Genomic DNA, 10,674 nt, shown 5'->3' with positions numbered 1-10,674 from the left:
AGAGTGCCAGCATGGTGCCACTGGGTCCCCGTTTGCTTTCTGTTGACCCTTTTCTAAGAATCAGCTTTTTAAAAGCCTCTGTCTGGGTATATCCTCCCCCACAGGACATGCAGCAGGGTGACTTTTTGGATCAAACTGGTGACCTGAGAAGAGAAAGCTGCCCAGCTATATTGTATTAGACATCTAGACAGACTTGATCTCTCATCCTTGGTAGAGCAAAGCTGTTTTTATCTTCCCCTTGTGCTGTCCCGGCTCTCTCAGGTTGGCTGTCTGCAGCAAGAGCCTGGGATTTTGGGCTTTCCCTGTGCCCAGCATTGTGATGGGGTGCTCTACACGCCCTGCTGAACCAGCCTCTGCTGTGTGAGCACCAACAACTGCCTTCAAAGTGCTCTGTGCTCTGGAGCCGTCACTGGGAGGGGAAGAGCTTCTGTCCCCTCTCCGCTGGTTAGGAAAGAGGAGTGCTTCACCTGTTTTTCTGCTCTTCTGCCCCCCAGCCAGTGGCACCTGGCTTCCCAGAGCCTCACGGGTGAGGTTGCCAGCATCGTTCCCACTTTGAAAAACCGGACACAAAAAACAAGGCAGAAAGCACTGAGGTGGTCAGTGTTAGAGGCACAGCCCGGTCCCCTGGTCTCCAGCCAGGCACGCTAGTTTTCTAGCATGGATGAGTTGCGCTGGAGGCTGTTTTGTGCCTTCTGGCACCCTCCGTCACGGGGAGGGGAGGGATGCCCCTGGGCAGCTGTGTGCTGGGGGCATTTCCTTTTTGTCATCAGAGCTGGAAGTCGTGCTGAGTGGCCGATTAATAAATTACTAATGGTGTTGCATGTGGTATGTAGCTGTTTGCTGGTCTTCTCTTGGCCTGCCCCCATGCACATCCCAGGCAGCGGGGAGCTTGTCCAGGAACAGCCTGTAGCCTGGTTTGGGTCACCGGTCTGTTTTTTCCAGCCTCCTATGCTCTTCTGTATATCCCTTGCTGTTTGGTGTGGTCCCCGGGCTTCCTAAAAATCTGCTCCATCCTCTTGTCCTTGTTAAATTGAAAAGCTTATTCAAGCAAATGCAACTTAGGCTGTTTTGACAGCCTCCTTTGCCTTTTCAAATTCTGGGCTCCTTTAAACCTCTCTGTGATAATACTGTGCATTTAAAGCACCTCAGTGGTCTCCATCAGAAACAGGAAGGTATTTTTAAGTCATTGTAAAAGAACTTGGTAAAACCAGTGTCCTTTCAATATATTGCAAGGGTTTGATTTCCCCGCCCCCACCCCCCCCCCCCCCGATGGTATGCAGTTACCTAATGCTCACAGCACCGTGATGTCCCTAGGAGTGCTGCAAAGAAGATGCTGTTTTATCGCTGTGATCCTGTTTTCCTTACCAACCCTTTAGTTAGTAAAGGGGCAAAGATCTGTGATGTTGGATACCAGAGCTCTCTCGCTGCATTTATGCCCTGTACGGATGATCTTGTTCTCATCTTTGCATGAGATCACAAGCAGGGAGTGGTGTTTCACAAGCTTTCATCCAGCTGCAGCTGAACGGATTCAGGTGTTAGGGGGTTGTGCATCCTGAGAGGAGGTGGCAGCTTGGTTTCCACCTAGGTCTTTGGCTTGAGAACATCTTGGTCTTTCACGGGACAAAATTACGATTGTAAAAGTTGCAAGGCAGGACCCTAAACTATTGAATGGCGTTTATTTTCCTTCCTGCCTTGGAATTCCAGGAACTTTCCTTCAGCTTTGGGGTAGGAAAATGTTTCCTTTGTTATGCAGAGGCAGAGTCCTGGGCTAAAAGCTAATGAGTGTCATTAGAGCAGATAAAGCAGAGATACTAGGCAGCAAATGGCTTCTCTTTAAAGCTAAACCAAACCTGTTAGTTCGGGGTTTCAGCCTGAACTTCGGTTTCGTCCTGTTTCTGAGTGGGAGGCAGTAAGGGGGGGTGAGGTGAGGCATGCCAGGAGACATGATGTCAAATCTGGCTTTTGAGCAGATCTACCTGGGCAGCCTCACCTGCTTTCCTTGGGCAGAGCTCAAGACACAGAAGTGCCTTATTCTCAAAGGTTTCAAAGGTCATTTGGGTCCCTAAATACCCATGGGGATTTGGACTTAGTTTCTACTCTGCTCTTAAAGAAGGATTTAATAGCACTTTCTTATCCCCTGGATATCACATACACGATGATATCAAGATAGACAAGAGAGACAAAGACCAAAAAAGTCACTGGCGAGATCCAGAAGTTTGATATTTAAGTAAAACTTTCTTCATACTTTTTTTGTTTCCATGCAGGTGGAGTTAGTTTGCAGCTTTTGCTGTTCGTGCAGCTGTTCCAGTTGTGCTTAAACTGGTTTCCAAAAGGGTCCTGGTCAATTTAAAAAGGTTATCTGTAAGCAGCTGGGAAGCTGGATTTCTATCAAAAGTTAGGAAGTTGGACTTGTTACTTTTTGGACCAAGGGCAGGGGGCTTCTCCAGCAACCTGGCCCTTTCCTTGCCACAAGCAGACACAATGTGTCGAGCTCTAAACCTGAACTGGTTTCTTTGTGGAGTACAAGACATTGTGATTCCTAAACAGAGTATGAAAGCTGTTTCCTATGCCTCAGAAACAGGCCATTGTAATGGGGTTTTGATACTGATGGTGTCAGTTAATGTTTTAAAGCTATTGCAGATGCTCCCATGGCTTAAGGACACTTACTCTTGGCTCTCAGCTCATTTTCTTCAGGTGTCTGATAGCAGGTTCCTGGCTGAGCTGTGATGTGACTTCTGGCAGTTGACCTGACAACCTTGGAGCAGTTAAAGACCAACTGCGAGGTGCTCTAAGGGGTCATGACTCAAAGGCCAGGCGACCTGCAAGCTGGGAAAGCTGGCTTCGCCCATCTGTCCTTCAACTACCATGTGCCAGTGACTTTACACCATGCTGCAGTTCTGAAGCTTTCTGAATATCAACTATACTTCTTCATCCTTCCCCCCTGCGCCAAGAAGTCACAAACGTCCCCACCTTAGAGTTACTTTGTGACTGATAATTTCTCATTTCTATATAGGGAAAGCCAAAGTAAGCAGCAGAGCTCAAGAAAGAGCTGATGGCTCCTAGCGCCAGTGGCTCAGTCTCTCGTACCTCCAGGGACCATCATGCCTTGTTAGGAAAAAAGAAAAGGAAAAAAGGACTATTGTGTGCAGGTTTGTCATCTTGCCTTTCATTTATAAACAAAAATTCAGTAAATGTTCACTTTTTCCTCCTTGCTTACTGCTCACACCCTTCTAGGGCTGTGATTTTTTTTTTTTTTTTTTTTTTTTTTTTTTTTTTTGCAGGGAGACTGTCCTGGCTTAGTAGAGAAGAGAGGAGGGGGTCTGGTGCTCACAGGTGACTGAGCAGTCCCCAGCAGAGAGGCACTTCTGCTGTGTGTCATCCTGGTCCCTATCATGGTGCTGTTGGGGTCTGGCCCTTCCTTTGTGTCCTACTGCTGCAGGACGAGGGACTCGCAGTAAAAATGGGTGTTTAAGCTCCCAAAGTAATCACAGCCTGTGCCAGCACTTTGTTCTGTCTCAACCTACATGAAAAAAAATATGTATATATAGCAAACCCACCCAAAACACAGCGCTGCCACTGTGGGTCTCATGAGATCAGTGTAGTTCAGCAGAGAGGGGACAGAAGCAAAATCTCCAGTGTCATTTGAATTTTTTCACCACCTTTGGTATCATTGGGAGATGCTCACAGTGGATTTGCCTTAATAGATGTGGTGCAAGGAGGCAAAACTCCCAGCTCCTTTCTGCACCCGCCTTTGCTGTGGGCCTGGGAGCTGCTCCCTGCCGGGCTTCTTCCACTGCTTGCCCAGTGGCTGCTTTGCAGGGGCCGGTGGTGGGGTGGCAAGGGACGACCGCTCAGGGAGGCGAACAGAGAGGAATTTTATAAGGGGTGAGAAGGAAAAAAACAGTCATCCAGCTCTGGGCGCTAGCCAGGAGCGAGGGGGAAAGTGGAGCAGGACTGCTCCAGCCGCAGAAGCCTCGCTCCCCGTCTGCTTGCAGCTCAGCCCTGATGGCCGGGTGTTGGGGAGCTCTGCTCCGAGGGGCGTTGCAGAAAACATCAACTAAAAAATAGCTGTGGATACCCTGGGACCTGTGGGGAATGGCCAGGCTGGGCTGGGGGCTGTAACGAGAGACCCAGCTGCTTGTTCCTGGTGGCTTGGGTGTCAATGCGGCAGCCAGGACGCCTGGGTCTTGTCCTAAATCCAGCCTTGGCACTTCTAGTTTGTCATCCCTGGCACCGCTTGCCTTGATGTGGCTTGGCCCCCTGCCCCAAGCTATCAAGATGCCTGCAGGTACCGCGCTGGCCTCTCACCGGGCTGCACATCACTTGCCGAGCTTCCCCAGGGAGTGGATGACGCTTTGAGCTCTGCAGCTGGAGGACAAGAGCCATAGTTAAAGCAAGCTGAGGTGTGCTGCAGCACCTGATGGGCTCCAGAGTGCGTGCCCAAAGTTTAAATATTGCAAATTTAAAAATGGGAAACAGGTTGCTCTTCTTCCGCCGGGCTAAATTTTGCTTGATTTTCTTTTTCCTGGGGTTGCTGGATAATTTTTCCCAGGGTTTGCTGGATAACTTCCCGGGAGCCAGGCCACTCCCTCCAGGTTCTTTCCACTGTGTTTTACCATTGCCCCGATCGGCAGACCAGGGTTTTAACTCATTTTGAATTTTCAGGGACAGGAGCCCCGTGTCCAAAACACTTCTGATTTCTCAGTTCTCAGCTCCAGGCATCTCCTGGAGGCAGAAGGTGGCTGACGGTGCTCAGTCAGTCCCAGACTCAGCTCTGCAGCCTTGGTCATGGATGTGGTTATTTGGGGCTTATTGCATCCAGGCCTGCTGTCTCCCTGGTCAGGATTATGCTAAATGGATGTGAGTTTTTGGACTCGGAGCAGTCCAGCTGTATTTGCCAACATCTTGCCATGAACAGGGTGGGCTTTGCATCCCCTTACTGCTCCGACGGTTTTATAGAGTCCTGGCACCACATTGCTCCTGGGTGCAATTACTATTCCCTAATTGTAAAGCAGAAAAATCAGCCCAGAAGTGCCTTATAATTGAGACATCTGCCATCACCAACTTCTCTGAAAATTAACATAAAAATGCCAGATCTCTCATAAGAAAGTGTTTAATACTTTCTGGGACTTGTTGATACCTGCTGCCAGTGTGAAAAGCCTAAATGGGTGGCCCAGTACATTTTTCAGAATTTATCCTGATTGCTGAAAACACCTTGGTTCTTATCTAGCTGGGAATGTTTGCCCTGCTTTTAACTCACCAATTATTTCTAGAGGGTGAAAAGAACGGGGGGAAGGGGAGGAGGAAATTGGCATACGTTGGTCCTCTGTAAAACTAGGGGTTGGAAGGCCACGAAGCACACCATCCTCATGCCCTAACAAGTCACAACTCAGTTTTCCCATTAAAAAAAATTACTTGCTGTTGTTTCTTTTTTTGCCCTCTGTTTTCAGGGTGTCAGAATTGGAACGGGACACCTGTTGGTGTTAAAGAATGATTGCATTTTGGAGAGGAGACCCTTGTCTGAAAAACTTGTGTTTCAACTGTCCAAAGATTTTGCACAGATTTTACAAGCTCAGATACGCTAACATAGATATTCCCAGTAAGAAGCCGGATTGAACCTTTTGCTTTCCTTTGCAACATGTTTGGGGGTACATGCTAACTGCTACTACTGATTGGCAGAAGCTTACAATTCCTTCACATCATCCTGAAACCAAATTCAGCCTGTTAAAGACAAACAACCCACCAAGCAGCATTTTTCTAAAAAAGGACACTTTAGGTATTATTATTTTTAATAAAGCTGCATAAAGTTAGATAGGAAAAAAAAAATCCCTCTTTGGGCTGCTTTGACAACCGCTACCTACTGTCTTTATTCACTGTGTGTTACAATGACTGCTAGCTGATGGGATTTGAGAGGTTTAATCAAATTTAATTAAAACTGGTGCTCCATATTGGTGTTGCAGCAGATTTTTTTTAATGGGAACTCCAGAGTTCCTGCAGGGTCTTACAGCGTCATCCTAGGTAAAAACAGGTCTAAGTCGGGGTAGACGGCATGATTTCTGTATCCCAGTATCCTGTCCCTGAATCCTTAGGGAGTGGGTATAGGAGTGGGGCAGGTATCTCTGGTACTCCCCGCTCCCAATTCTTGCTGCCCACTTGCAGAAATCAATGGGTCTCATTGCTTTTTTAAAATCTGTTTCTGCTCTGGCCATGTCTGGGACTCTGCGGGGGGAGGTCAGTGTTTCACCGTTTGCTGTACGCAAGCAGTTGCGTGCGCTAATTTGGGAACTGCTGCCTGGTGCTTTCCTGGGATGCTAACCAAGGTAGTAGCTTCATGGGTCATGCTTGGTAGCCCTCTGTTTTCAGGGTGTCAGAATTGGAACGGGACATTTGCTGGTGTTAAAGAATGATTGCATTTTGGAGAGGAGACCCTCGTCTGAAAACCTGTGCTCATTGGGGTGGAGGAGGAGGGCAGGGACAGGGAGCAGCGGTTGGGGGAGACCAGGCAAGGATTGCAGTGGCGCTGAGGGCAACAGACCCCCGTGGGGGCCCCGGGCACCCCGAGGGCAAACCGAGGTGTTCCATGTCGGGGGGGCAAGCCGGCCCTGCGCCCCTGGAGGGGACCCACCCTGCCCCTCCCTGGGCCGGTGACAAGCGTCACTAGGGTGACAGTGGGGCCCTTTGTGACTGGGCTCCTGTGACACCCCGCGGCGTTGCCAGGCACCCACGCGGCCTCGGCCCCCGCAGTGTCCGGGAGGACGGTGACGGGAGAGGACGGGAGTGCGTGGGGCTGGCGAAGGAGCCCCCTGAGTGCACCCAGGTCTTTCCTTGTCACCCCCGGGCAGCCCCGCGGAGCCTTTGCCGCGTCGCCTAGGATAGCGGAGAGACCCCCCAGCCACCCCAGGGTGGCCTGGGAGGAGAAGGCGGAGGACCGTGGGGTCCCTACGGAGAGCAGCTGCGAGCTGGAGCCCCACGAGGTGCGCACGCCCCAGGCGCTGCCAACGGCTGAGTGAGGGGGCACCGCTGGGTGCTCCGCATCTATCTGGGCTGCCCTCCTTTCTCCCGTAGATGTCTGGGGGACACCTCGAGCCCGCTGTGAGGACAAGTGCCATCCTCGCAGCCATCAGGGGCATCGGAGCCTGCAGCACCCAGGATGCGCAGGCGGCTGCTCGCGAGCTGGATGCGCTCGTGACAGACGACGCCTCCCTTTTGGAGCACGTAAGTAGCCTGTGGGTGGCACGGCCGGGGCTCGAGGCCTCCGGGGGTTGTTCCCCCCCCGCCGTCTCCCCAAGTCCATGTCTGCCAGGCACCCGACACCCTCCGGGGGCAGCGCAGAGCGGTGGCAAGGGCGGCCCTTCTGGGTGGGAGCTGGGCGACTGGCTGCAGGCTGGCAGCAGCCCCACTCGGAGCCGTGTGCCCTCCAGGTGCCAGAGATGGTGAGGTGCCTGTGGAGAAGCGTGCTGTCCGTCACGGAGGAGTCTGCGCGGCACAGCCTGGACAGGGCTCTTCTCAAGCTGGCCTGCGCGTACCCCGAGCAGGTGGTTGTGAGCCTGCTGCGCTGTTCCCCATCCTGCGACAGGTACGGGCCCTGCTGCCTCTAGTGCTTGGGGCCCCGCAGGCCTTAGAGCTCGTCCCGTGTGGGCTGCAGGGGAGAGGGAGATTTTCAGGACTCTGCTGAGGGGCTGGGCCCTCCCGGTGTCCCCGTGTGCCAGCCCCGCTGCCTCAGGCAGGGCTGCAGCAGCCAGAGCTGAGCAAGCCTGGCTGCCTTGGGCCCCTGAGCCCGGTCGCCTGGCTCCTTCCCTGCCCCACAAGGGACTTGAGCTTGGCGGTGTGGTGCCTGCTGGGGCAGGGCCGGCTGGGTGCTGCCGGCACGGGGCAGCGGGCAGCGGGCAGCAGGCAGCGGCAGGGCTGGCGGCCAGCCCAGGCCCTGTGGGGCTGCCCAGGCCACGGCGCTGCGGCTGCGGCACCCGCTGACAGGGCGCTCTGGGCCTGCAGCGCTGCCGCGGCCATGTGGAGGGTGCTGCTGTCGAAGCCCATGACTGCGGAGAAGGTGCTGGGAAAGCTGTTTCACGTGCTGTTGGACTGGCCAGTGCACAAGGCGTCGACTTTGGATGGGGACCACATGGACATCTCTCCCCTGACCGTGCGTTTGTGGAGGAAGCCTCGCTCTCCCCTAGGGCTGCACTGGCCTCTGTGGGCGAGAGGCCACAGAAAGGGCCCCCTCTGCCCTTCCCCATCCGCCGCCAAGCCCTGACCTCCCCAGGGCGCACAGGCACAGTGCGTGAGGGAGGGCTACGGCTGGCAGGGCCCTGGCCAGTGCCTGACCCCCGCCGCACCAGCACGCTGGGCTGCTGCTCACCGCTGGAGCCCCCTGTGCACAAGGCGGGAGCCCTGTGTGGGTGGCCCTCCGCCCTCCTCTGTCTCTGCATCGTGCTTGGTGGGCTGGCAACGTGGGTTAGGGGCAGGATTAGGGGCTGGGGCATACTTAGGGGCCCGGCAGGACCAAGGCACAGCCCAGGCAGGCCTGTGCATGGAGGGCCACACCCCCACCCCCCCAGGGAGACCTCCCACCAGCGCAGAAAGGGTTGTTGTGCCCAGGGCAGAAAGAGGAGCTGAGCCCCAGGAGCTCCCATGGCTTTGCCCTGGCTGCACAGCCAGGCCAGGCACTGCTTCACTGCCCCGTGGCCCAGGGCAGCGCCCAAGCATCGCTGCCAAGACTGGGCCGTGCAACAAGGGCACCTCCGCAGCGAGAGCTGTCTCTGGGTGTTTTCTGCAGGCAACCATGGCGCTGCAGGAGATCCTCCAGTGGCCCCCCTGCCCACCGCAGGTGGAGGCATTTTTCCCCCAGCTCTTCCTGGCGCTGCTGTTCCAGATTTCTGTCACCGCAGCGCTGACGCCGGAGGAGGCTGAGATGTGCTGGAGGGAATGCCGAGGGGAAGAGTCTGCTCTCACCAGCCCCGTCAGGTGCTCCATGCCAGCCCCGTTGTCTCTGCCCTGGACCTATAGGCGGGGCCAGGGGTGCCAGTGTGACCTGGTGTTTGCTCCACACACAGGGCCGCAGTGCGGGCCATGAAAGCGCTGCTCTGCCGTGCCGGCTACGAGCGCCAGGTGCTGCTCATGGCGAGGAAGGGTGGCTGGGACATGCTCCTCCGCGCTGAGACCCACCACAGCGGAGTGGCTTTGCTGGCCAGGTGAGAGCCCCTTGTGCCCGCTCTGCCCCAGCATTTCTCCCCTGCAGATGCGGTGCCCCACAGAGCCCGTGGGGATGCCCAGCTCCCCAAGAAAGGGGCTGCAGCCTCAGCGCTTGTGACCAAGGCATGGCCGAGGTTTGCCTGGGCTGCTCAGGCCACCAGTGCCTTCTTCCCTCTGCCAGGGAAATGAGGGAGACCCCAAGAAGGCTGCGAGTTTACCTCCTGCGCCAGCTGGCAGTGCTGCTCCGCCTGGAGGAGCCCTCCCAGGAGATCTCCATCCTGGCTTTCCTCGTGGAGGTGAGCCTGATGGCAGGGCTGCCTCTGGGGTGCCTCTCACCCCTCTGCTCTCCCGTGCCTGTGCTGGGGGGTGGGCGCGGCAGTGAGTGGAGCTGGGGCAGTGGGTGCGCTGCGACTTGTAGTCTTGGCTTGGCCCATCCGCGCTGGGGTAACTCTTGTGCCCACGTGGATTTGGTGCCTGCTGTGTGGATGGTGGAGAGGAGCGGAGGAGCAGCCCCGGGGGCCCTCCGCACTCACTGCTGCCTTGGGGCCAGGCTTTGTGTGGGCCTGGTGCCCTCGCCCTGAGCTGCTGGTGGGAGCCGGCACGGCACGATGCAGGGAGTCCTGCCGGCTCTGGCACTGTCTCCCTGCAACATGTGTTTCAGCTTGTGGATTGCCCGGACCTTTGCGAAGACAATGCTCATATCCTGCTGCTCCTTGCGAGGTATCTGGAGCGTGGCAGCCAGGTGATACGTGGACTGGTGCTCAGAGGCCTCATCCTGCTGTGCGACAGGCCGCAGACGGTGAGCAGGGGACAGGCGGGTGAAGCTGTGCGGGCAGCATGGGGCTGGGTGAGGGTGCTGGGGAACACACAGAAGGGGGCGAGTGGTCAGGTGGAGAGGAGCCGGTGCTGTCCTCTCCTCCCTCCCTACGCCCCCAGTCCCCCACACTGCCATGGCTGTGCCGCTAAGCCCTGCCTGGCAGCAGGTTGCTGCAGTAACCGCCATGCCAGCTTCTGGGAAGCCAGAGGAGAAGCGGGTGTCTAACAAACCGGGCATTTTTGCCTGGGCAGTCCGCTACTTCTTCAGCAAACGCAGTGGTGTTTCACACAGGTAAGAGAAATGCGCTTCCTGCTGCCACTCATCATGGAGCAACTGCGGGATGCGGACAGCGACATCAGCACTAAGGCCCTGGTGGTGCTGCGACACGTGGTGCACGTCACGGGCGAGGAGACGGTGGCCAGCATTGCTCCGCAGCTGTCCGCGGAGCTGCTGCTGCTCTTTGATGCCGTAAGGCTGGGGGGAGAGCCAGGGCCCCTGCCGGTGTCCTGGGCTGGGGGGCTGCGTTGCGCCAGTGCCCTCTCTGCCCTCGGCTGCTCCGTGTTGTGCTCGGCCCCTGCAGCGCCGGCAGGAGGGCTGGGCGCGAGGGAGACCGTGGGCTTGGAGCAGCCAGCACTGAGGTGCCCCCTCTTCCTTCCCACCAGGACGCT

At 55.8% G+C, this 10,674-nt stretch overlaps 1 long non-coding RNA gene across 1 annotated transcript; it reads left to right on the top strand.

Moving 5' to 3' along the window:
• Positions 1-54: 54 nt before the first annotated feature.
• On the top strand, positions 55-5,471 carry LOC135328916 (uncharacterized). Its single transcript, XR_010390068.1, has 3 exons — positions 55-3,149; positions 3,282-3,333; positions 5,451-5,471. It is a non-coding gene; the product is annotated as an uncharacterized LOC135328916 (long non-coding RNA).
• Positions 5,472-10,674: the final 5,203 nt, after the last annotated feature.

The sequence above is a fragment of the Dromaius novaehollandiae genome, chromosome 7 (assembly GCF_036370855.1).
Source record: "Dromaius novaehollandiae isolate bDroNov1 chromosome 7, bDroNov1.hap1, whole genome shotgun sequence".
NCBI classification, from domain to species: Eukaryota; Metazoa; Chordata; class Aves; order Casuariiformes; family Dromaiidae; genus Dromaius; species Dromaius novaehollandiae.
The sequence above is the reverse complement of the archived record's forward strand: the minus strand, read 5'-3'. Positions and strand labels throughout refer to the sequence as shown.